The sequence below is a fragment of the Taudactylus pleione genome, unplaced genomic scaffold (genome assembly GCF_031769625.1).
Source record: "Taudactylus pleione unplaced genomic scaffold, aTauple2 ptg000037l, whole genome shotgun sequence".
In the NCBI taxonomy this organism is placed as follows: Eukaryota; Metazoa; Chordata; class Amphibia; order Anura; family Myobatrachidae; genus Taudactylus; species Taudactylus pleione.
Genome location: NW_028284439.1, coordinates 15,664,851 through 15,690,291, shown reverse-complemented (window position 1 = coordinate 15,690,291; position 25,441 = coordinate 15,664,851). Strand labels below are relative to the sequence as shown.

At 40.6% G+C, this 25,441-nt stretch overlaps 1 pseudogene; it reads left to right on the top strand.

Moving 5' to 3' along the window:
* The first annotated feature begins 23,873 nt into the window (after positions 1 to 23,873).
* Positions 23,874 to 23,992, top strand: LOC148538755 (5S ribosomal RNA; annotated as a pseudogene).
* Positions 23,993 to 25,441: the final 1,449 nt, after the last annotated feature.

The window sequence follows — 25,441 nt, the reverse complement described above, 5'->3', positions numbered from 1 at the left end:
CATTGTATGTGTGCCTGCAAAGCTGCGATCTCCATTCACATAATCAGATGCAAAGTTTATTTCCATAAATGGATAAAAGCATTTTTTCCACTGTGCTATAATCCACTCTGTACTCTCATCGTAAATGGCCCCCAAATTCTGTTAAACTTATCATAAAGCTACACAGATCCAATCAGAATGATTAAGACATGCAAAGGATAAAAATCGTTCCATACAAAGATTGTATTTTGCTTAATAGGTTGGAAAATGTTACAAATCTGTGAAGGTCATTTAAACAAGTCAATAGGAATTGGACAATGTCAGAAACTAAAATCAAATGAAAATACTGTACATGGGACATCTTCAATATTTGCTAAATTGCCAGCTGAAAAAGGTCATCTAAAGGAGACTGTGGAGAAGTAATTATGCAAGTAATTCATTTGTTACAGAATTAAAAACCTTGCTGACCCTTGAAATGAAATTTGTGATAACTTAAATTTCCCCAAGTATATATAACACAAACTTTTATGTTTTTTGTTTTAATAGTGTTGATCACAAACAGTGTATGACAACATTTCAGTGATATTTTATGATCCTGGGAAATCAACTTGATCACTTAATTATCAAGTACAGTTTTAGTAATTGCATTGTAGTAATATAAACACTGTAAAAATATTTTTCACCTTTTCAATATTTTTTTTTTATTTATTACTCATGACTTTCTTATTGTGTTTTATATAAAGTTAATGGCAAATATTGTGTAAAATATGCAAATTAGTAACTATTGATTAAAACTAATAGCATGTTTCCTTACAAATCATGTTTCCTTGCAAATCATTGACACAGTTTCATTATTTATACTAAGAAACATCTTCACTAGGGTTAATGTTCAAACTGATTTCGATATCCATGAGAAATCTATAAAATGTCAAATATTACATTTCTAACATCATTAATGTATGTAGTTTCGGAAAAAGAATAAGGTGAACCCTACCAGATCTGTCATATGGTAATTTTAGGATAGGACTCTCATATGTCACGATCTCCCTGTATAGTTACAGTCAAATTCTTGAAAAATTCAAATTAACGGGAAAAGTTGGCACAATTGCAGGACTTTAAAGCCACATGGGTGTTCTGCTTTTTTTTTTCAATACTATGGCAACACTTATTTATAAATTTGTAAATGCTGTTTTTTTTATAAATCTTTCACTCTGGAAAAGAAAGCAATAAAAACTTAAATGAGTAAGAATGCTACATTATAAGAATGCATTTAAAACTACTGTTCAGTACAAAACAAATTTTTCTGAACAAATTCAATGTTTAGTGTTATCAAGGGCAACGGTCCTGACAGATTTCACAGATTTCACATGATGAAATGCATCTCATTATGGAATTTCCTATCTTCTTTCACTTCTATAATTGGACAGTTAGACAAGGAAGCTAAACAATACAAGCTTTGACAATTTAAACTCATTTTGGTTCGCAACAGATTTGTCCATCTTGAGACATGACCATATAGCTGTAATGTATTTAATTACTTATCCTAAGAGTTTTATTATTACTATTATTATTATTATTATTATTATTATTATTATTATTATTATTATTACACAGGGGAACAAAAAAACATTTTTTTTATTTGCCAATGATTTAAGATCGGTTTGAGAGTACCTGCAGGTCCTATTATCGCATTAGATCTTCGCTATAGCTGAATTGGCTCCAGTTTTCAAATTAATGAAAAATTATAAAATTCTATTATTTTCTCCATTTGAAGTACCTTACTAGTCTAGGCCTGCTTTACTTAACAGAATCGACTTAGCTTTGCTTTTTTAACAACTACCCTCTTGCAACAATAACAAGAATTTGTTGTATTTGTGATATCGTAGCTGGTAGTCACGTTTGAGATACATAACATATTCAAATATCCTTACTAACGCTGGGAGGAGGCGTGGCAGTGCACTGCTGAGCCTGCTGGGACATCCTCAGACCACAGCCAAGCCTCTTCCCAGCATACAGAGAGGAGCAACGAAGAGGACAGAGTGATGCAGTTAGTACACGTCCTGTTCCTTTCTTCGGCCCTCTCTCTGTCCCACCACAACCAATTTCTTGCCGTTTGGGCTTGTTTTGCTCAGTACGTCCTCGGCTTTTGTTGGGAGTTAGCACTGAATATGTGAAACAAAACATTTTTGCTGTAAAAATGAGTTCTTCTCAGAGACTGTGTACTAACAACCCTGATGCTTTCTGTTATATTTTTGGCAAATATAGTATTGCAAAATGTGTATGAAAAAAGGAAGCGCTTGGAATGGATGAGAACTTTACAAAAGTATGTTGATATAAATGAAATTGTATAAGTATGTATAAAGTGTTTGGAGTCCAGGTTTTAGGACCCAATGAGGTAAAAAGAATGGGTTGGAAAAAGCAAAAAGAGAAAATAGAAAGGAAAAAATAAAAAAATAGAAATGGAAAAATATAAGTGAAATAAGTAAAAAAAAAATAAAGTGAGGTGTGTAAAATAAATCAAATTAAATCAGCAGTACAAATGGACTGTTTATAGCTCTCTTTGATGGGATATTGAGTGCCCACTGCGGGTAGCTGTCCCTGTCTTACCCTAGTCCTTGTGGGATGTTGGGTGTTGAAGAAATCTGCTTATTTCACCCTCAGGCTCCGGTGACTTTACTGGTCGCTTGCCGGCTTTGCCTTGCAGGGAGACTAGCGCTCCGTCCCGTCTTCTGTGTGCAGGTGATGGTGCGCTGTTGTTATATTAGCAGATACCTCCGGCAGCTTCTCTGGCTTTTTGCTCCAATTTTTGAGAGCCGTTGGGGAAAAACAAAAGGTAGGCTCCAACGCGTTTCATCCATTCTAGACTTTGTCAAGGACGATGTAAAGTATAGTATTATGCTAATTTTCCCTTCCCTATTAACACTTACAATATGTACAGTATTGTGCTTAATTTCCTTTTCATTTTATTACTTATGCACAGAATTATGCTATTTTTTACATTATTATTGCACTTAAGTTTCTTTTATGACCTGTATATTATCTGCTATATATCCTTGCAAATATATACTCTTCTTTGCCCCTGTACTGCACTATGGGTTTTTGTAGTGTCTGATAAATAAACAATAATTATAATAAAAATAATTATGTCTTACAATTTATTTTACTATACAAATAAATAAAAAACCACTCATCATACTTAAATAGCAAAAGGGTTTGCAGCTTACAGACAAACAAAAATAAAAGTTATATATCTCACCTAGATGTTGATTTATCAAAGGGAAATATCCATAAATGCAGTTAAAATTGACAGTTTCAAAAGCTTTAGTGATTCCCCTTATTTATCATTTGTCACAGCCTGCAGTGACCATCAGCAAATAATATCACTAGTGGGTATTACTTGTTCTCTTCTGTGAGAGACTCCCTATCAGCAAATTTATCAAGGATAGGATAAAGCTGGGTTTTCTATTGAATTTTTTTTTCTATTGTTGATTTTTTCTTATTCAGGTTTTTTTTTACATTTTTGTACAACCTGAGACCAGTTCACATGTGTGACCCAGTGTGCACTGAACAACCACAACTGTCCTGCATAAAGATGCTGCTTACTTCTGCTGGACAGGCATTACTGGGGAGATCAGTATTCCTCAGCTGACCTGGCGATATTTTATTGATAAATAAAGTAGCAGCGATAGAAGATTTGGGATAAATAGAGAGACCCCTTACTAATTTTTAGTAATGCACTGATAGAGTTTTTCTGTTTTGTAAACCTAGTCCATGTACAAACTTGATATTTCAGATGAACAAACCATGCTGAGCTTCACTACAGAACAACTATTAAGCCTCCACATGCTAAGAGAGCAGTGTCATAGATTCACATTACCATCTCAGTTCCTAAGCACGCATCTCCAGTATAATGTCTATTTGATGCTCCATGTCAGTTTTTGAAGAAAATAATATTCCCCTAGATTTTTAGCCAGAAGCTAAAACAGCTAATCTCTCCCTTAACTAATAAATTGTTATTGTTTCCTTTACTTAAAGCCCCTTTCTCTGCTGAGTTGTTTCTGCCTTTTATTCTACTGTATGAATGAAATATGTATTTTCTATGTAAAGGCAAATAATTTGATTTAATTTAGTCGTCTGAATTAGCAACTAAATTTAGCCATTATAAATAATAAGGGAAATGTTTCCTATTTATATACTGTATTTGTGATTGAATAATTTCACAGAGTCTCGGTTTATGTAATATGTATGTCTGTGTGTCTCCAAGTCACTAAATTTGCCAGTGTAAAATCACACACCTATGCAGGGGTGTATCTAAGGGTCAGAGCACCCCTGGCAAAATAATTGACTGGCGCCCCCCTCCCCCCTCACAGCCCCATTCCCTCACACAGCTTTTACTATTTTAATAGTAATAAAACACACTTTTACTTCCACATGGAAAAAAAACAGCCTGCCACTCTTCTAAGACACCACTCCCCAGCCAGCCCTAGCAGGTCACCTTCTGTGACCCCACTCCCCAGCCAGCCCCCCTTCTAAGTCCCCACTCCCCAGCCAGCCCCTATTCCAAAGTCCCCACTCCCCAGCCAGCCCCCATTCTAATGTCCCCACTCCCCAGCCAGCCCCGGCAGGTCCCATGTCATGCCCCCAATCCCCACTTGTTGCAGTGGTCTTGTGGGCTGCGGCTCCTCTGTCCTCTCTTTAGCACTGGTCATGCGCACCGGGTCTTCTCTCCACACACAAAAAAAACATCATCTTACGGTGCCGGCAGGTGCGTAGCCGCGCACTACAGGAAGCTGCATGGATGAGGCTGCTGCTGCTAGCCCTCCTCGGACTTATGCAGCTTCCCGAAGTGCATGCCTACTGGCGCTGGGAGATGAAGGGGTTTTTGTTTTAAGAGAAGACCCAGCACGTATCTACTACCTGGCCAAGGATGGCACCACTGGGTAGCACCCCCCCTCGGCCAGCGCCCCTGATGATTGCCATCCTGGCCAATGTGTAGATACACCCCTGCACCTATGGAAGACCCATTATGCAGCATATTTTTTATGTGTAGATTCCATTAAGCAGACTTCAAGCATTTGTAGTGTTAACAAGTATAGGCAACATTAAGTTTTGTGAGCATTTCGGAGCGCTCATCTCTATGAACTGAAATAGATTGATAAATGATATGTATAAATATACACATATACGTTCGTATTTAGATAGATAGGTAGTTAGAGATAAAGATATATAGATATAGATATGTATATACAATCTGAGACAGCACTCACAGCAGTGTAATAAGTATGGTGCACAGTCCATAAGCAAAAGTACAGCAGCACTCACTTCAATCCTCATAGACAAAATATATGACCAACACTCACATGCCCTCATTCAGAGTTGGTCTTAAGATGCAAGCAGTCACTCTGAATGAGGGCGGCTGCTTACATCTTGAAGTGCGGCCTCCTGGTCGCTAACTAAGCTGTGGGTTACCACCCACAGCTTAGCGACTGACCAGGCTGATGGTCGCGATGGTCAAGACCATCGCGACCATTGGGGCTTGCGATGAGACCCTAAGGTTGGGTCTCAGCATGCACAAGCCCCAGGGAGCTCCCTGCTCTGATCGAGCAGGAAGTTCCACACTGACATTATTGCTGATGTCAGTGGGGCCGCCCCCAAGTGGAAAGAGTTCCGTCAGGAACGCCTGTGTGTTTGGCCGGCCACCCCCCCCTGCCTGCCTCCCAAACGGGGCGAGCTGTCATTCAACATTGACAGCTCGCCCCCTTTGGTGCGAGAGCCGTAGCAACGGATTGCCCGTCACTAGCCGGGTCTCATGCATGCGCACATTGGAGCCGACGAGCATATGCCAAGTGGGACAACATTGACCCAGTTGCGAGTTCTCAATGCTTGCGACCGGGTCTGAATGAGACCCACAGTTTCAGTAGATAATGGAGGGCTTTATTCAGTATAATATAATGATACAGACAATGACACATTTCATCTGATCTCCTCCTGTCTTCCTCATAGGCCTCTGAGGAAGACTGATAGGCCGCTGAGGCAGACTGATGGAGATCACTTGATCAAGTGTGGGGCATCTTCCTCCCTGCCATTGTGTGTATCATGATGCTATTATATATATATATATATATATATATATACACAGGGCTATTTTTCTGGACAAAACTGTGAGTGGAGCTACTGGGGGTGGAACTATAGAAAAATTGCAAATATTGACTCTTTGCATAAACTTAATGTAATTCTCAATAAAAGCCTTTGATACTTATGAAATGCTTGTAATTTTGCTTCAGTATACCATAGTAACTTCTGACAAAAAGGTCTAAAAACACTGAAGCAGCAAACTTTGTGAAAACCAATACTTGTGTCATTCTCAAAACTTTTGGCCATGGCTGTACATGTACACCAGATCCCCCAATAATAATATGCTCCACAGAGGCTCCCCACATGTGCACCAGACCTCCCCAATAATAATATGATCCAGAAATGCTCCCCCTAGTCCCACATGTGCACCAGACCCCCAATGATAATATGCTCAACAAAGCCGGCTCCCTCAAGCTCCACATGTGCACCAGATCCCCCAATAATAATATGCTGCACAGAGGCTCCCCCAGCCCCCCTAATATTAATATGCTCCAAAAAGCAGGCTCCCCCGGTCCCACATGTGCACCAGACCCACCCATGCTTCCCCAAAATAAATATGCCCCGCAGAGCAGGCTTCAGTCCCCCCAGCCCCACATATGCACCAGACCCCCCTTGGGCCACCCAAATAATAATAATTTGCTGCTCAAAGCAGGCTCCCCCCAGCCATACATGTGCACCAGATCCCTTTTCCCTGACCCCTAAGGATATACTCCACAAAGACTCACACAGCACTCCACCAAAAAAGTGACAGGCAGGAGATGAGTCTGCAACTCTGACCACACTGTCAGCCTGCCCAGCCCACACAGCCCAGTGTCTGCTCCGCTGCTCAAGATGGCGCCTACCTCAAAGGATCCCAGTGTTCTCACTGTCCTCACTGTGCATGTCAGAAATCTTTGACCTTGCACATGCACAAAGGAGGACATGGGAGGCCACAGAAGAGACTATTAACTCTCAGCTGGCCTGCCACCCAGCAACCCAGCCCCAGAGAGTCTGTGTGTGTTACAGACAATCTGTCACTCACATTGCGATCATGCTGGTGCTGCATTGTGGGCCTGTGTAGCTGCACTGCTGGCAGGCAGCAGCACCATGTATATATATATACACGGGGCTATTTTTCTGGACAAAACTGTGAGTGGAGCTACTGGGGGTGGAACTATAGAAAAAAATGTTTTCAAGACCTCTGCAATTCACCCTGGCATGCTGTCAATCAACTTCTGGGCCACAAACTGACTGATGAACAAATGGTCGTCCATTCTTACCTAATCAATGCTTGGAGTTTGTCAGAATTTGTGGGTTTTTGTTTGTCCAAAACCCTCTTGAGGATTGACAACAAGTTCTCAATGGGATTAAAGTTTGGGGAGTTTCCTGGCCATGGACTCAAAATTTCGATGTTTTGTTCCCTGATCTACTTAGTTATCACTTTTGCCTTATGGCAAGGTATTCCATCATGCTGGAAAAAGCATTGTTCATCACCAAACGGTTCTTGGATGGTTGAGAGAAGTTGCTCTTGGAGGATGTTTTGTTACCATTCTTTATTCATGGCTGTGTTCTTAGGAAAAATTGTGAGTGATCGGGTTTTGTATTGCATAAATTACATGATTTTAGCTGTTTTTAAAACTTTTTATCTATTTTATTATTTTAACAATCCAGATCCAAAACCAAAACACTTGAGGGTGATTTTGCAAAACCTTGAATGAGATACAGATCCAAAACCAAAACACGAGGGTTGGCGCTAGAGATGTGCACAGATCCCCGTGTTTTGGATTTGGATCTGTATTTTCTCTTGTTTTGGATCTGGATTGGTTTTGCCAAAACCGCCCTTGCGTGTTTTATTTTTTGGTTTTTGATCTGTATTTTTTCTTAAAAAATTGATAAAAACAGCAAAAATCACATAATTTGGGCCAGTTTTTGTTCCTATAGTATTATTAACCTCAATAACACTTATTTCCAGTAATTTCCAATCAATTTTGACCACCTTACAATATTGATTTTTTTTCATCTAGTTTAGGGTCAAAAGGTTGCATCCAGCTAGCTAATCTGACTAAGCTAAGCTATAGCAGTGGGTGGCACTAACATGCGGCATTTCAGTTTCCAAGTTCCAACATGGATACAGTGTGTTATACAGTGTGGGTTGGAAACACTAATAGTGCACTTACTGTGACAGAAGTGTCGGCAGTGCAAGGTGCTGGCAGTGTCCTCAATACGAGGCCAGTGGTGTCCTCAATGTGGAAGTGCCATCGGTGTTGGCAGAATGGAGGTCCTGGCAGTGTCCTGAGTGCACAATCCCAGCAGTGTGGCAGAGCAGGGGTAACAGTGGTGTCCTCAGTGCAGGAGTGCTGACAGTGTTGGCTGTGCAGGGATGCCCTTGTTATGGGAAAAGCGGCTGTGCAGGGTTGCTGACAGCATCCTCAATACATGGGGCAGTAGTGCAGGGGTGCTGGCAGTGACCTTAGTGCAGGGTGCCAGTGGTGTCAGCAAAGCAGGAATGCCAGTGGTGTCCTCAGTGCATGTGTGCTGACAGTTTCGGAAGTTTAGGGGTGCCGGTGGTGTCCTCAGTGTGCAAGTGTCAGCAGTGTGGGGTCACTGATGGTGTCCTCAATATGTGGGGCAGCAGTGCAGGGGTGCTGGCAGTGTCCTCAGTGCAGGGTGCTGGCAGTGTTGGCAGAGCGGGGGTGCAGTGTCCTCAGTGTGTGGGTCCTGATGGTGTCAGCAGTTCATGGGTGCCAGTGGTGTCCTCAATGCAGGGTGTCAGCAGTGTTGGTAGTGGGGTGTGTCAACATTGGTGTCAGGCAAGGGCAGCATCTTCCTAAAACCTTACTTCATTTGGGCTTAATGCTGATTGGCTGAGAGCCGTGACAGACGGCTCTCTCAGCCAATAAGCATTAGGCCTGCTCAATGCAAAACCTCGCGAGATAGCGGGATTGTGAGGTTTTCACTTGGAAAGAGATCCAGGGCGATCTGAGCTGTGGCCCCTGATCCACGAAATCCAGGTGGGTCTGGTTTTCTGAGAACCGGATCCACTCATCTCTAGTTGGCTCACATCCCTAACAAAAACCCACAAAAAAACCCAGAAGTTGAGTGACAGAATTCCAGGGCGAATTGCAGAGGTCTTGAAAAAGAAGGGTCAACACTGCAAATATTGACTCTTTGCATAAACTTAATGTAATTCTCAATAAAAGCCTTTGATACTTATGAAATGCTTGTAATTTTGCTTCAGTATACCATAGTAACTTCTGACAAAATGGTCTAAAAACACAGAAGCAGCAAACTTTGTGAAAACCAATACTTGTGTCATTCTCAAAACTTTTGGCCATGGCTGTTCATGTACACCAGATCCCCCAATAATAATATGCTCCACAGAGGCTCCCCACATGTGCACCAGACCTCCCCAATAATAATATGATCCAGAAATGCTCCCCCTAGTCCCACATGTGCACCAGACCCCCAATGATAATATGCTCAACAAAGCCGGCTCCCTCAAGCTCCACATGTGCACCAGATCCCCCAATAATAATATGCTCCACAGAGGCTCCCCCAGCCCCCCTAATATTAATATGCTCCAAAAAGCAGACTCCCCCAGTCCCACATGTGCACCTGACCCACCCATGCTCCCCCAAAATAAATATGCCCCGCAGAGCAGGCTTCAGTCCCCCCAGCCCCACATATGCATCAGACCCCCCTTGGGCCACCCAAATAATAATAATTTGCTGCTCAAAGCAGGCTCCCCCCAGCCATACATGTGCACCAGATCCCTTTTCCCTGACCCCTAAGGATATACTCCACAAAGACTCACACAGCACTCCACCAAAAAAGTGACAGGCAGGAGATGAGTCTGCAACTCTGACCACACTGTCAGCCTGCCCAGCCCACACAGCCCAGTGTCTGCTCCGCTGCTCAAGATGGCACCTACCTCAAAGGATCCCAGTGTTCTCACTGTCCTCACTGTGCATGTCAGAAATCTTTGACCTTGCACATGCACAAAGGAGGACATGGGAGGCCACAGAAGAGACTACTAACTCTCAGCTGGCCTGCCACCCAGCAACCCAGCCCCAGAGAGTCTGTGTGTGTCACAGACAATCTGTCACTCACATTGCGATCATGCTGGTGCTGCATTGTGGGCCTGTGTAGCTGCACTGCTGGCAGGAAGCAGCACCAGCTGAGCTGGCTGACAGCCTGCCTGACACGAATGTTGACAAGTGGACAAGTATTTTGGGAATTGGGGCTGTGTGTCCGGGGGGTGATCGCCCTTATTGCCCCCCCTGGTATAAAGTTGCAGATTATTATTATTATTATTATTATTATTATTATTAATAATAATTATAATAATAATACATAGTGATGGTCACTGGTATCAGACCTGTCTTTTGCCTGTTTAACCTGGATTGTGTTCTCCTTGATTCTGCTACTTTTTCCTCAAATTTGCATCTTAGTTCGCTTATAGTATACTGGGAACTTAGGGTTAATGTTTTGTGGATATTGGCCAAATCTGCTGGCATAAGGAATCCAGATATGCTGTCAGAAGAAAAACAAAAAGACATAGCACTAAAACTTAATGTATTTCTAAATCAACAAATTAGTTAATATAATTAATTCATTTGACCGCAAAATTTCTGTACCACTGTATGAAATCATGTTTTAGTTACCCAGTAATTAGGGTGCAAATATAAAAATCAATATTAAGATAAACATGAATCTAAAAGCAAATTTTGCTACAGTATATAAGATCATTCTAGAATACAGAAAGGACTCTTGATGATAACACACTTTATGTCACAATTCTAGGCATACAGTCAGAAGAAATGTTGAATCTTAGTAAAACATCTCCAACCGTGAAAAGACACTCTAGGTACAATGTTAGTAAATATTAAATACTATAACTATGCAGATACTGTAGTTAGCTACAGTATATGTAAAACTATGTCAAATTTCAAAAGAGGGAGAAACAAAAGGGGTATATTTACTAAAGAGGGAGTTTTTAGAAATGGAGATGTCATCCATAGCAACCAGATTCTACTTAATATTTAACTAGCACCTTATAGAAGATAATAGCTAGAATCTGATTGGTTGCTATGGGCAATATCTCCACTTATAAAAACTCTTACTTTAGTAAATATGTTCCAAAGAATTACAACATTACTTGTACCAGTCTTCATATAGGAATATCTGGACTAAGCAAGATGAGAACTATTTGCTCCTCTTCATGCAATGATAAACTTCTTAAAGGCAGAAGCCTCTTTAAACATTACAAAAAATATAACCAAAACGTAATAGTAATAACCACATGACAATGATTTGGTGCTAAAACAGATAATCAAATAAATTTATAACTAATAAACTAGATAGCAAATTTAAATTGGTGGCAAGGCAGAGGGTGCAGGCAAATCAGCTTGCTATAATGCAGTGGTCTCAAGTAGCGGCAGAGGTGGATAGTGCCAGCACATAGGTGTACAGATCAAAAGGTAATTCTCTCTCTGCCATATAATGTCTAAAAGAGACCATTCTAGCTAGATAAAGGGTATCAGCACATTGCTACACTGAAGTAGAGTGTACCAACTATGCATTACATATTTGCTGATATGCCAAAAACTCCAAGCCAAGGCAAAGACAGAAATAAATAAGCAAAAGTCTGTGAATGAGGGAAGCCAGTTTAAAACCATAGAGCAGGCTTGGCCAACCAGTGGCTTTCCAGATGTTGTAAAACTACAGTTCAGACCATATTCTGCTACGCATTTGTTATTAGGGAATGCTAAAAGTTCAGCAGGGCATACTGGGACTTGTAGTTTCACAATAGCTGGAGAGCCACAGGTTGGTCAGGCTTGCAATAGAGGCTTGAGTTAGTGTGAACCAAGCTAAAATAAACTTCTGAGTCCTAAAACCATACATTTGCTTGTTTTTGAATATCCTGAATGCAAACAGGCTAGGAGTAATAAAAGGGGAGTCTTTACTCAGTCACCAATTTGCCCTGCCTCAGTATTTAACCCTTGTCATTCTGGATTGACTTGTGTCAGTCAAACCAAGATTCCAGAGTGAAAAGTCCAGTAGCAGGTATGAGCCACTCTATCTTTCTTGAGTTCAGCAATGTAGCAATACCTCACTTATTTGTTCTTGAAACCTGAAATGCTAAGCAGAACACTTTAAATCAATTTCATTTGATTCCAAGGTTCTAGAAACTGTGTCAAAAGGCAGTAAAAAGTTTGGACTTTTCACATTTCCTTTAAATACACCCTATTCATCTCCACTTCTTAAAACTGCTAGCCTTATCTTCCCATTGCTCTGATGCCATAAACAGTCTCTTTGACTGCTTCATATAAGATCACTCACATGTCTAAACTATGTCACAAGCTGTCTTCACATATAAAATTAAATCCTGCTCCAGATAGATTATATAAACAGAAGAAAAACAGCACTACTACTTAATTAATAATCAATGAGATATGGAGTGGTTGTAGTGTTTAAAATGAATTTCATAAAAATGTATACAAAATAATATTACAATTTTTGTATAGCAGATATAGCCGCAATGAACAACACAATAATATGTGCCGCCGATGGACATCTCAATACAAATCCTGACACATTTGAATATCTTTGCACAACCTCTGCATTAGCATACATCTCTGAATCAGGCCCTTAGACACATTTTATTTATATACTGTATGTACTTTTACAGTATGCACACACATTCATATGATCAGTTTCATCTCATTTCTAACTTGGGAAATAGATTAGTCAATAGATCAGAAACTATTTTCATTTTTATGCTTTTTAAAATACTTTTATTAATTAACACTGATAGAAAAACATGAAGTATGCATTACAATAAATCAAAATATAAATAAATAATTGTTATAAACAATATAACACTGTAATTATTTTTTATATATCTATCTCTCTGTCTGATAAATTAAAATAATGCAAAGAAAAATACATATACATAAAGTATTAAAGTTTGTCTAAAATATGTAACCAGGAAAGTCATGTAATGATTTTGAATGCGTAATTTAGAAGGAGACATAGAAAACACATTAATATTGGAAGGAATAAGATACTATTTGTAATATAATTTATAAGAATATACTATAATTATAATTATAAGTACTATAATTTTAGTTTAAATCAAAGTTTTAGATAGCATTTTACAAATTAAAAAATAATCCTTGCTGGAAAGTGTGGTTCTCATGTGCTGTTCCCATGATATCTCAAAATTATATTTATCTGCTGTAGATAAAGCTATGAGCATTTTCTTTATAAATAATAAAAGATTCTTAGAGGTTGGGTGAGATATAGAAAGATATGTCAGAAATAAATTAGAAATCTTATGATGGCTAAGTGAAATCCTTAATATGTTGATTGTGCATATAGTTACTGCTGAAAATTTTATTTTTTAGAGATGAAGGGCCAAATGTAATAGGGTTTAGAAAATGTGAGAGTTTAGCAGTAAACTCTCACATTAATATCTTATTGTTGATGTTACAGCAGCTAATTCTCATGCAAAATAGATGATGTAATAGATACTTTTAGAGCATTATGTTTTATAAAATAATAATTGTAATAGTACACATGTAAAAATTAAACTGTTAAAGTAAGATTGGAACTGTACTAGATATACAAGTTAGTATGCAATGGAAAGTAATGGAGCAGAAGTTCTAGAGTGACTCTCCTTTAGATTGTAAAATGCTAGTAGTGCTGGAAAAAGTTCCTCATAAAAGATCAGGATAGCAGATCAATCAAAATAGGCCAACATGTTCAAACCTCTGAGTGGGCTACTCCTCAAGGCAGTATGGCCTGAATATGCCAAAAGTTGCCTTAAATACTCTCCTTTTGGTTTATTTCTGGGTTACTTCATTACTCCATAGACCGAAAGTGATTCAACAACAATTTCGAATAGCATAAAACATGTTTCTAAAATCTCCCACACAGAAAAGTAGACATATGTAAATACTAATCCTAATAAATATTTATCTTTATATAAACACAACAATCCTAAAAAGATTAATGGGATCAAAGGTCACATTCTGTTCCTATGGTAACTGGTCAATTACCTTAAATTAGCTAGTAGTAATTAGCTTTGTGGCTCCCTGTCTTATGCAGCTGCACTCTGTTGGCAAATACACCTGGTCACATTGCCAGTAAATTGCCAATCTCTAGAGTTGCTGCAATCTTTAACCCTCATGTATCAACAAGTTTTATTGCTCACAACGAGTGATAAAACTTGCTGCATAAGATAAATGATGCTCCAGCCAATCAGATCCCAACTCCCAATTTAAAATATATGTGCAAAGTGTCAAAAACAGTTCAGCTGCATTCCCACCACATACACTAATTAGGAGACACACAATATTTAATAACCTTCAGGGATTTACCAAACAGGGATTAAGAGCATTCTGGGTCTCCTTATAAAAGCAACAATTAGTAAAGTATGTGGATATTTGAGATGTAGACATTTTCACAAGTGCTTTTAAATTGGTACCCACATCTAATAAAACACCTGCATATTTGGTTCCTGGTGATTTGAACTATATAACGTGAGGTACAATATTTATCCAATTGAGCCACAACAATTATTTTAGGGACACTATCCCAGATTTATGAAGTAAAAATATTGTGTATGTGTATATTGTGAACTTTATCACACTATTGTGTAATATTTATGTAAAATAATTAGAAATAAGGTTAAGTTTTAACTTTTGTCATAATTCATATAAAAGAATGCACCAGAAAGTGAGCGTTCCTTTTTTGGACCAATCTTGGGGTCCTTCATGTTTTTTGAGTTGATTGCATTGTAACAGCCTAGTTCCGACCTTGGGATGATCATTTCACACAAAGCGAAATGCGGCCAATATCTGTCCGACTGAAAATCAGCCAGAGAAACACAAAACGCAAAATTTGCTTCTGTGCATGCGCTATACACTATTTTTGTCTGTGCAAAGATATCTCCAGAACCAGCCCCTACATTTTTTTTTCTTGTCTCATAGAGATGAAAGCTTTACCGAATATAATTAATTATGAACTATAGTTACCTATATTCCCAAATAGTTTATCAGACAAGCTTGTGATTTAAATAACAATCTAGATTTTAAAGATATTTTAGTCATGGGAGCTAGATTGAAATCTTGAACCTATTACTTACTGTAGATGTATTTAATTTATAACCAGAAATAATACTGAACATCTGGATTTCCTTAAGTAGAAGTGATGATGAAGTTTTCAGGTCATCAATTGTGAGAAAAGTATAATCTGAACAGAGAGCAATATTTTATTCCTTCCTATCATAATGAGCGCCCAAGATATAGGTATTCACTGTGCTTGTTGTGGCAACCAGAGGCTCTACAGCACAATAAGGGTAAAAATCAAGGGTGAAAGTCGACAGCCCTGATTAGTGACATTTAAAAAGGAGAGTATAACAAACCATTAATAAAGTTGCAGAGTGGTATTGATATAACAATAAAATACCTCAAGTTACTAATTCCCATGTTCCAAAACAAAGTTAAGTTCATAAGATCCCTGCTAACGCTATTGAATGCTTTATACTGTATGCATATAAGGAGATGACCAAAGGAATTTGAGTGATTTGTAGATGATTAATAATCTCAGTAATCCTAGTATTACCCTAAGGATTTCAGTCAGGGTTTATCTGTTTCTGATTAATTAAACAAGGAATATATAAATATATATATTTTTTAATTTTCTAAAAATAATTTTATATTCTCATTCATTTAAGATATGGGAAGATAAATTAACATAGTATGGAGTCTTTATGAATCCCTACAAGTTTGGATAGAGATGTAACCAAATCAAAAGACACCATGTAAAAGAGGGATAAAACATGTTTAAGCCTTACAGTAAGTGGTCGAGAATCCATCATTACCAGGGTCCAAAGCTGATATATTGTAAGTGTCTAATGGTATGAAAAGACTCTCCTAAGGTAATGCCTTTATTCTGAGCTATTACTTGGAAATAATTTTTTGGATGAAACCAGTCTAAATATGCTTTAATGCTTTTGGAATATACCTGGATGGACTTCCTAGACAGCAATATCAAACACTGGGTAGACCCAATCTTGTTTTGGGAAGCATCAAAGGTGGTTTTGAGGAAAGAAATTATTTCTTATACAGCCAACAGATGTCATAAGTATGATAAATAAAAATCACTCCCTATTGTCATTACTAAAAACATCTTACCATACTTTTCCCTAAGACCACTTTGTGGCCCTTTTTTTCTCAATACCAGCATACTAAGAAGACATTGGAAAGTTTTTTATTAGCCCAAACACAATCAAAATTGGATTACACTAAAAATAAATATTTTAGTTGGGGCTACAAAAAAAACCTTACTTTTGGTGACACTGACGAGGACGACTAGATGTATTGTACGAGCAATGCTGTGGCTATCAAAATTACTTTTTTCTTAATTTCTATTACTTCCACTATTGACATGACAGACTATTTTTTTTTACTGTTATAGGAAATTAGATTGCCATCAATCCAGATTCTCCTTTTCTGATTATTATTATTATTATTTATTTATATGGCACCATGAGTTTTCTGCAGTGCCTTACAAAGTACATAACCAAAAAAGTGACTTACAGTACAATACAATACAATGCAAGACAAGGACATGCATAATATACATTGATACATTGGTGGCCATAACACCCAGATAAGCAACAGAGCATAAGCAACCAAGTGTTATGTGTCCTAATGGTGAGTAAGAAGTAGATAAAAATAAAGTAAGGAGAAGCACAAGAGGGCCCTGCATACATTTTCAAGGGGAGGAGCACACAGACAGGCATGATACAGATGGGGAAGACAGGGAGGAGGGACCTTGTTGCAGCAAGTTAGGAGAGAGAGCTTTAAAGCATTGATGAAGTAGTCGGTCTTGAGAGCCCATTTGAAGGATTGTAGAGAGGTGGAGAGTCTGATGGGGAGAGGGAGAGAGTTCCAAAGGTGGGGAGCAGCATGGACAAATTCTTGGAGGTAGAAGTGGGATGAAGTAATCAGTTGGCATGAGAGGCAGCGTGCATTTGTTGAACGAAGAGGGCATACAGGAGACAGGAGAGTGAATGGAGATGAGGTCAGAGATGTAAATGGGAGAGGTGTGTGTGAGGGCTTTGGAAGCAAATGTGAGAACCTTGAATTGGGTTCTGTAGGGGAAGGGGAGCCAGTGGAGGGCTTGTAAGAGATGGGAGGCAGATGTAGTCTGATGACTATTGACTGAGGCTAAATTTCCCACACACAGATTCACAGTAGCATCTGATGCCAAACCAATTAATTACTCCTGCACCCTGATCTGGCAGAAGATGCATCCCCTTATTAATTAAATAAACTGCAACAACCTGTGGCAAAAAGGGAAATTGCTATATAAAATGTTATTGCTTACAGCCATGAAGTTCAGCTATTTTTTTTAATGTACAATACAGCTCAAATCCTTCTACTTGTCATTCACAGTGAACTCTAAATTGCATCATGGCATGGCAGCTAACCACTTTATGTGGTGAACTGAAAGCGGTAGGCCATTTGTAAGATAAATCTCTTTAAAAAACCTGATATACTCTCAGGCTGTGGAAAACTGTCCAGTTATATTGTAGGTTCTCACAACTTGACTTTCATGCAAGTTCAAGTAGTTTATGTTACCAGTGTATGAGTATCTACATTTTTTCTCTTTATTGGATCATTGGAAGTATTTTTTCCTCAACTATTTGGTATGAATCAAAAGTTTGTTTGAAGAGGCAACTATTAAATCGTGACTGTGTTGAATGAAATATTTCCTCTTGATGTCTCTATGCCTCCTAGGGCTCTACCTTGGAATAGCTAATAACATTCTCTCATATTCATATACACAGTTATGAATATTTCCAATTTTACTTATCTGTTTTCTTACCAGACTTGTACTCCTAGCTCCCTCTATTTGATGTATGCTATTCTGTGATCTAATAGCAGTTTTATCCAATGTACATTATCCTCTTCTTTTATTATTAAATCTTCTGACCTGACATGACACTGTTGCCTAAAATTTGTGTATATGTACTGTATATTTATTTGTATATGTTACTTGCTTGATTGAACAATTAAAGTACAAAAAATGGAGTAATGAATCTTTTTATCTCCATTGCAATGGTGGAGGTCTAAGATGTGAAATATCAAACCATATAAAGGTGGAAATATGAGCCATCTAGGAGATGGGAGTAACACCTCTAATTAGAAGATGATGAGGATACTGTATACTCAGAGATGAGGATATACTATAAATATTTATTATACTAGCTGACGTCCCCAGCATTGCCCTGGTTTAAATCTTCTAGTTATTAAGTTTTATTATGTGAATTGGTCCAAATCCATCCAATGGAAGGCCCAGAACAGGCTCCCTGGGTCAAAGTTCTGCCTAGTGCAATCTGTGTGAGGTCCGACCGGGACCTCTACCACTCCTTAGGAATCCCAGACCAATTGCCACCCCTCTGTAAAGTTTTCATCCAAATCCATTCAGTGGAAGGCCCAGAACAGGCTCCCTGGGTCAAAGTTCTGCCCAGCATCCCCGCGTCAAAGTTCTGCCCAGCATAAATCAATAGGAGGTCATGTGTTACAGCTCCTTCTATGCCCAGATCCATAGTACCAAGGTACACACTTCGGTGCTAAAAGTGACCAGTATCTTCAACAAAAAATAATAAACAATATAGAAATAAATAAGTGTGGATCGCAGCTACCTAATGTGAGGTGCTACGCCCCACCAAATAAGGACTAGAAAAAGAGACACAAGGAGCGCTATCCAAAGTTATTTAGTATAGTTTTAATTAAACATAATAGGTAGATAAAAAGTCAGGGAAATCCCACATAAAAATATCTCACAAAATATTTCATAAAAAAAAAATAATAATAATATTATCAAATCAAATACATATACAAGATAATCAAACTCATCTGTTGTAAATAGTAGCAGGTAATAAACAGATTATACACTGTTGTTAAGCCACACGTGGAAAAGCCGGTATGTTTCTTATCCACTGTGGAATAATCATGTATTGCACATCATTTGGTAGTCTTAATTGACCTTAGTGAGCATAATAAGATGTTGATATATCTAAACATCTAAAGTAGGTATCTGCTCCAATAGTATTAACATCTGACTGAGAGATATAGCGGACAAACGTGTATACACACAGAAGCGAGCCAGTGCAAGAGACCACTGCTAGATACTCACACTGACCAGGACATCGGCACACTCTGCTGTCAGGGCTGCTGGGGCAGGATGGTGACCAAACCCCAGCGCATAGCGCTTACAACTGCCAGAGCCAGATGGTTATTAGACCTCTGTAATGGATGCAAGCAGTAGTTTTCTGATAAGTGCCGGCTGTGTCACAGCAGTATATAGAATTTGATACACTCCAAGGGGCCCCTTGTCTCTTTAGACATATCGGTTTTATATTAAGGAATACCTGTTTGCAATGAAGGGAGGTCAGTAATATTAGCCGTGCACGGCAACATTTATTTATACCTCCATTCAAATCACTGGTGGGGTGAAAATCCTGCAGTTGTTATCAAAATCTCACACCGCAAGGTGTGAGACTTTTATTTCCAAACAACATTTTGTCCGCTATATCTCTCAGTCAGATGTTAATACTATTGGAGCAGATACCTACTTCAGATGTTTAGATATATCAAAATCTTATTATGCTCACTAAGGTCAATTAAGACTACCAAATGATGTGCAATAGATGATTATGCCACAGTGGATAAGAAACATACCGGCTTTTCCATGTGTGGCTTAACAACAGTGTATTATCTGTTTAATACATGCTGCTATTTACAACAGATGAGTTTGGTTGTCTTGTATATGTATTTGATTTGATAATATTTTTTATTTATTTTTGTTTTTTTATGAAATATTTTGTGAGATATTTTTATGTGGGATTTCCCTGACTTTTTATCTACCTATTATGTTTAATTAAAACTATACTAAATAACCCTTCTCCTGTACCCAGCCAAATGTGACAGCATCTTCTCCTGTACCAGCCCTGTGTGACAGCACCTTTCTCCTATACCCAGTCCTGTGTGACAGCACCTTTCTCCTGTACCAGCCCTGTGTGACAGTCCCTTCTCCTGTACCCAGCACTGTGTGACAGCATCTTCTCCTGTACCCAGCCCTGTGTGGCAGACTCTTTTCCTGTACCCAGTCCTGTGTGACAGTCCCTTTCTACTGCACCCAGCCCTGTGTAACAGCCTAACCCTCTGCTTGTGCCATGCCAAGCTCTGTGCCACTCTTCTCCCTGCCTTTCTCTTTCCCTTCATCCATCTGTATCTCTCCCTATTCCCTTTCTCTACTCCTATATTTTCCCTCCATGTTATAATTGTATCTAGACAATCAGCATATGCTGACTAACCAAACACCAGCCATGTGCCAGTCTGCTTTTCCACATCCACCAAATATTTTCAACCTTTTCTTCTTCGGGGTCCATGGGGTCCACAGCCATTACGTTAGGTATGAATCCCGGTCACCAAACAGTTAACACAAATGAGCACTCTGCTCCCAGGATGCACCGGGGTTCCTCCTCATACACCCCACCCCCTGCCTCAGGTAGCCAGTTCTTCCTGTTTGGTGTGTTCACCACATAGACAGTGGGACTGCTGGAGCAGTCCTGCAGATGAGTAACAGAAAAAAAAAGAGAGTTTTACTCTCTATCTCAGCGGGTGGTCTGAGCTGTCCTGGAACAGCCTCGTGCCTGATTGGAGGGGCACCGGCCACGAGCTGCAACTACCTCCTCCGGCGCTGCACTGCTAGCCTTGGCAGGGGATTCGGCAGGGGCTTTCTGGCCCTGGACTGCAACCAGATCAAGGGGATGGCAGCGGCCACTGATGCCAGGACCACGTGGCGGTCCGGCCTCCGGCGGTGAGACTGGCCGGAGGCGCCTTGCAGTCAGGAGGCATACTGCTTGTTCTCCTAGCCTAGAACGCCGGGATTTGATGTTCCTGACCAGCCGGGCTTGTGGCGGTGGCCAGGTCAGTTTACCGGGCAGGTCCAAGCAGCATAAGGGAGGTACGCTTCCCTGGCGGCCCCTCCCCCAATCCACACACTAGTTCAGTCCTCTGGCACAGTTGATTGTGGATTGCTCTTCCCAACCTCCATATAGGGCAGCCAGAGTGTATGTCAGTTGATCTCTGAATGCTGCTCCTACAAGAGAGGACGTTGGGCAGTCTCCCTGTATACCTTGCCTACTGCTGGTCTAGGTTTTTACAGGGCTCTAACCTACCTAAGCTCAGGCAGATTGTGGTAGTGAGAGCTTATATGCATATGACTTGCAGAGTGTTTATGCATGACATGTGATTGTTGTTTTGTGGATACTGTTTCTTATGAAAAAAGAATTGTGACTCCTGTAAACTATCACTGTCTTTCCCCTTAACCTTTTTCCTACAGGTTAAGCTGCGGTCGGGAGGCATTCAGCTTGTTTCCTACACTAGACCGCCGGGATAGGGGTCCCAGCAAAATAGGGGAGGTGCGCTTCCCCGGAGGCCCCTTCCCCAATCCACACTAGTCCAGTTCTCTGGTGCAGTAATGGTGAGTTGCCACTCCCAGCCTCCATAGGGCAGCCAGAGTGTATGTCAGTTGCTCTCTGAATGCTGCTCCTTCAGGACGCTGGGCAGTCTTCCTGTATACCTTTCCTACTGCTGGTTCAGGTTTTTACAGGGCTCTATCCTACCTAAGCCTAGGCTGATTGTGGTAGTGAGAGCTTATATGCATATGACTCGCAGAGTATTTATGCATGACATGTGATTGTTGTTTTATGGATACTGTTTCTTATGTAAAAAGAACTATGACTCCTGTAAATTATCACTGTCTTTTCCCTTAAACCCTTTCCTATGGGTGTGTGGATAATTAGGGTGAAACAAAATCACGTGTGTACTCAGAACTTGTCATTATTATGTCTCAGAGTCTGAAGGACAGGCGGCTAAGGTCCCTGTGCTGGGGGGTTTTCCCCACAGGATTTCATACAATCTGAATTATGTGGTTACTGTGTTAAGTAGACAAACCTCCCAGCTTCTGCATAGGAACTCCCCTGGGATTCCTTTTCCCAGATTATGGACCAAAATACCTTGCTTAGGGCAGGTTGAACAGGCTCAGATATCCTATTAAGCTGCTGTGCTTTTTGATTAAGAGCCTATGGCAAATGTACTGCTTAAATGCGTTAAGTTTTGCTGAGTTATGCTGCCTTTGTTTCTGAAAAGATTCTGGACCTCATTCAGAGTCAGTCGAAGCGGCCGCACGGTCGTACGGGAAAAGGGGCCGGATATGCAAATCATTCCCTCGCAAGTTGCGTCTCTAAGTTCGGATCGGTAGCTGGCCGACCAAGGGGAGGAAGCGGACAGAATTAAAAAAAATATGCCCCTTTCTCGTACACATTGCACATCATCTCTGGGCATATAAGGATTAATCGAGACCATCGGGAATCATTGGAACTGGTCGTAGAGCTTAAGGTTGACCATACCCTCTATTAAGCTCTACGATCATGTCAGTGTAAAAACCTCCCATGTCACATGTGCCATGATGCTTCTTTGTTAATTATGCACTCCCATAAACCATATGCACTCCCATAAAACTCTGTTCGCATAATTAGGCACGCATGCGTTCGGATCTCCACTCCCCTGTTTTCAAGCACCTTACCCTGTTACCACACACAAACACCTCCATCTGTCACTCAAACTACCGACCTGGCTGTGTTCAAGGAGAGAGAAATTTCTGATCATAGCGGCTAGTTTGCGCATGCGCATTGCAAACTTTACGCATGCGCAGTATAGCACACATCGGTGGCGTACGACTGTGCGGCCACTTCAACCGACTCTGAATGAGGTCCTATGTGTGAAGATGAACACATTACATTGGCCCCAGCTGTAGGCTATATGGGCTATATTGTAATTCACATATACTGGTAGGGCTGCGTTGCCCATCCCCCTTTCTCCTAATTAGGAAGACTCAGCTGAGTTCAGTACTGATTGGGGGGGGGGAGTTGGCTATCCCTGAGTATGCCTTGTTCCCAGGAAAGTGCATAACTTTGGAATCCTAAAAACTTTTGTTGCTTGGATTCAGTACCGATTGATGCAAATCTACAGGTAGATTTTGCAAAACTGGTCAGTTAGGCATGAATGTGCTACTGTTCAAAATGTTATTTTCCTTAAACCCCTAAACTGTGGTTAGGGGTTAGAGAGTGCTTCACACGCATGTTTTCTGTAAACCGATGCTTGCAGTAGGTTACTTGCAAATGTTCTCAGGAGATTTGGTTCATCTTCCTGGGTGCCTCTCTGTGGATGGCCAGGTTATACAGAGCTTGATGTCCTACTTAGCCTTGTCAACTGTTTGTAGTTGACTAAAAATTTTGTTGCATGTATGTATATATGCCTCCACTCCGGTGATCAGTTTGGTAGTTGGCCAGAGAGCTTAGTGAGTATGAACAGTGAATATGTATGTTTGTATATATATATATATATAGTTATGTATCATGTGCATTACATGTGACTTATGGAATTTGCTGTATTATGCTGCCTTGTCAGCATAAGTCTATCACTGCTGTTTCTCCTCATGTAACCCGCTACAAAGATACGTGGGTACATTGGATGTAAAATGATGGTCACATTAATACTAGACATTGGATAAACCTTGTATGTCCAATGAAAAGGTAAGACAGATGGCTGGGGCCCCTGAGTTGGTGGCATGTGTGACCTGTAGCAGCAGCCCCTATGGTTATGCCCTCTATTTCCATCATGAATGGACATTTCACCTAAAGCCATACCACACTGGACATGCCCAATCTCATCTGACTTTGGAAGTTGTGCCGTATTGGTCCTGGTTAGTACTTTGATGGGAGACCACCTGGGAATACCAGGTGCTGTAGGCAGTGGTTGAGGCAGGCATCATCTTTAGTAGCCGTTCAACAATTATTACAGGCTACTAGGTCTTTGCAGCCAAAGACCAGATGGCGTCGGCCCCTTACGTGGGCCAGGCCACAGAGAGGGGCGATGGGGGTGACCTCACTGGACTTAATATAAATGGGTTGTGGTGGTCACAGTTCTAAAGAGTCACCACAGTAGTCAAATCTACCAGATCATAGCACAGATTGTGGACAGGTTGGCGACTCCTGTGCTAACCTTGATATTAAGGTATCTTCAGCAGCTGCAACCTACAATGTTTAGGCTTCCTGGGCATCTGTCGTGGAGGGACATGTGTGTTCACTCAGATCAAAAGGTGACTTTGTCCTTAGCAGCCTTCCAGCAGTTATGGCAAGCAGCTAGGCTAGTACAGCCAAAAGAATCAGAAGGCGGTCGGTCTCACGCTCCATCCAGCCCTCAGATTCTGGTACATCTTCTGGTGTTTAGGCATGGGTCTCCTCCCAGGAGTCACTCTCAAGAGAGGAAGACCATCTTCCAACAGTACGTCTCCTCCCTGATCAGAGGGGTCAAAGCTATGCTTGTGGAGCCGGTATAAGGAGAGGCTCCAGTGTTCTAATACCAGAAAGTTGTGAAAGCCTCCCAAATCTGACTACAGCCAGACCATACTGGACATGCCCAAGATTGTTTGATCTTGATGGCTAGGCAGCAGTGAGCCCAGTTAGTACTTGGATGGGAGACCACCTGAGATACAAGGAGTTGTAGGGAATGTAGTATGGAGTTTCTCCGGGCAGAAAAATCCATATTACCAGAAAGGTTGAGGCCTGACAGGTTGAGGCAGTGACAGGTCGACACACATTTCAAGGAAAATGGGTGACAACGAAAGCAGTCTCTCCGTAAAATGTCCTGGAACTAAGGGCAGTATTCAGGAGCGCTTTTCAAGCTCAGGAAATATTACAGGGGCAGGCCGGTCTAGGTGCAATCTATCAACACCACCGCAGTAGACTGCCTCATCCATCAGGGGCAGAATGTAATTTTCCAGTGAGATCGGTTGTGTTCATCCCAGGAGTCCTTAATTTGGAAGTGGACTTCCTAGGCCAGCAGGATATACGCGCCAGAGAGTGTGGGCTCTTCATTCACAGTTATTTCAGAGCCTTGTGGATGGATGGGTCTTCTAGAGGTAGACCTCATGGCCTTGAGTCACAAGCACAGGGTCCCCAGGTATGGGCACAGTGGATGCTCTGGCAGTAGAGTAGAACTTCAAACTAGAATATTTGCTTCACCCTATCCCTCCCTCTAAGGGTTAACAGGAATATGCAACAGTAATACTGATGGCCCCTGCTTGACCCAGACACTGCTGGTTCGCCAACCTGCAAAGTCACTCCATAGACACTCTGTGGCTTGCTAAGGTTGGACCTGTTAATACAGGATCCCTTCCTGTATCTAGACCTGACTCGTCT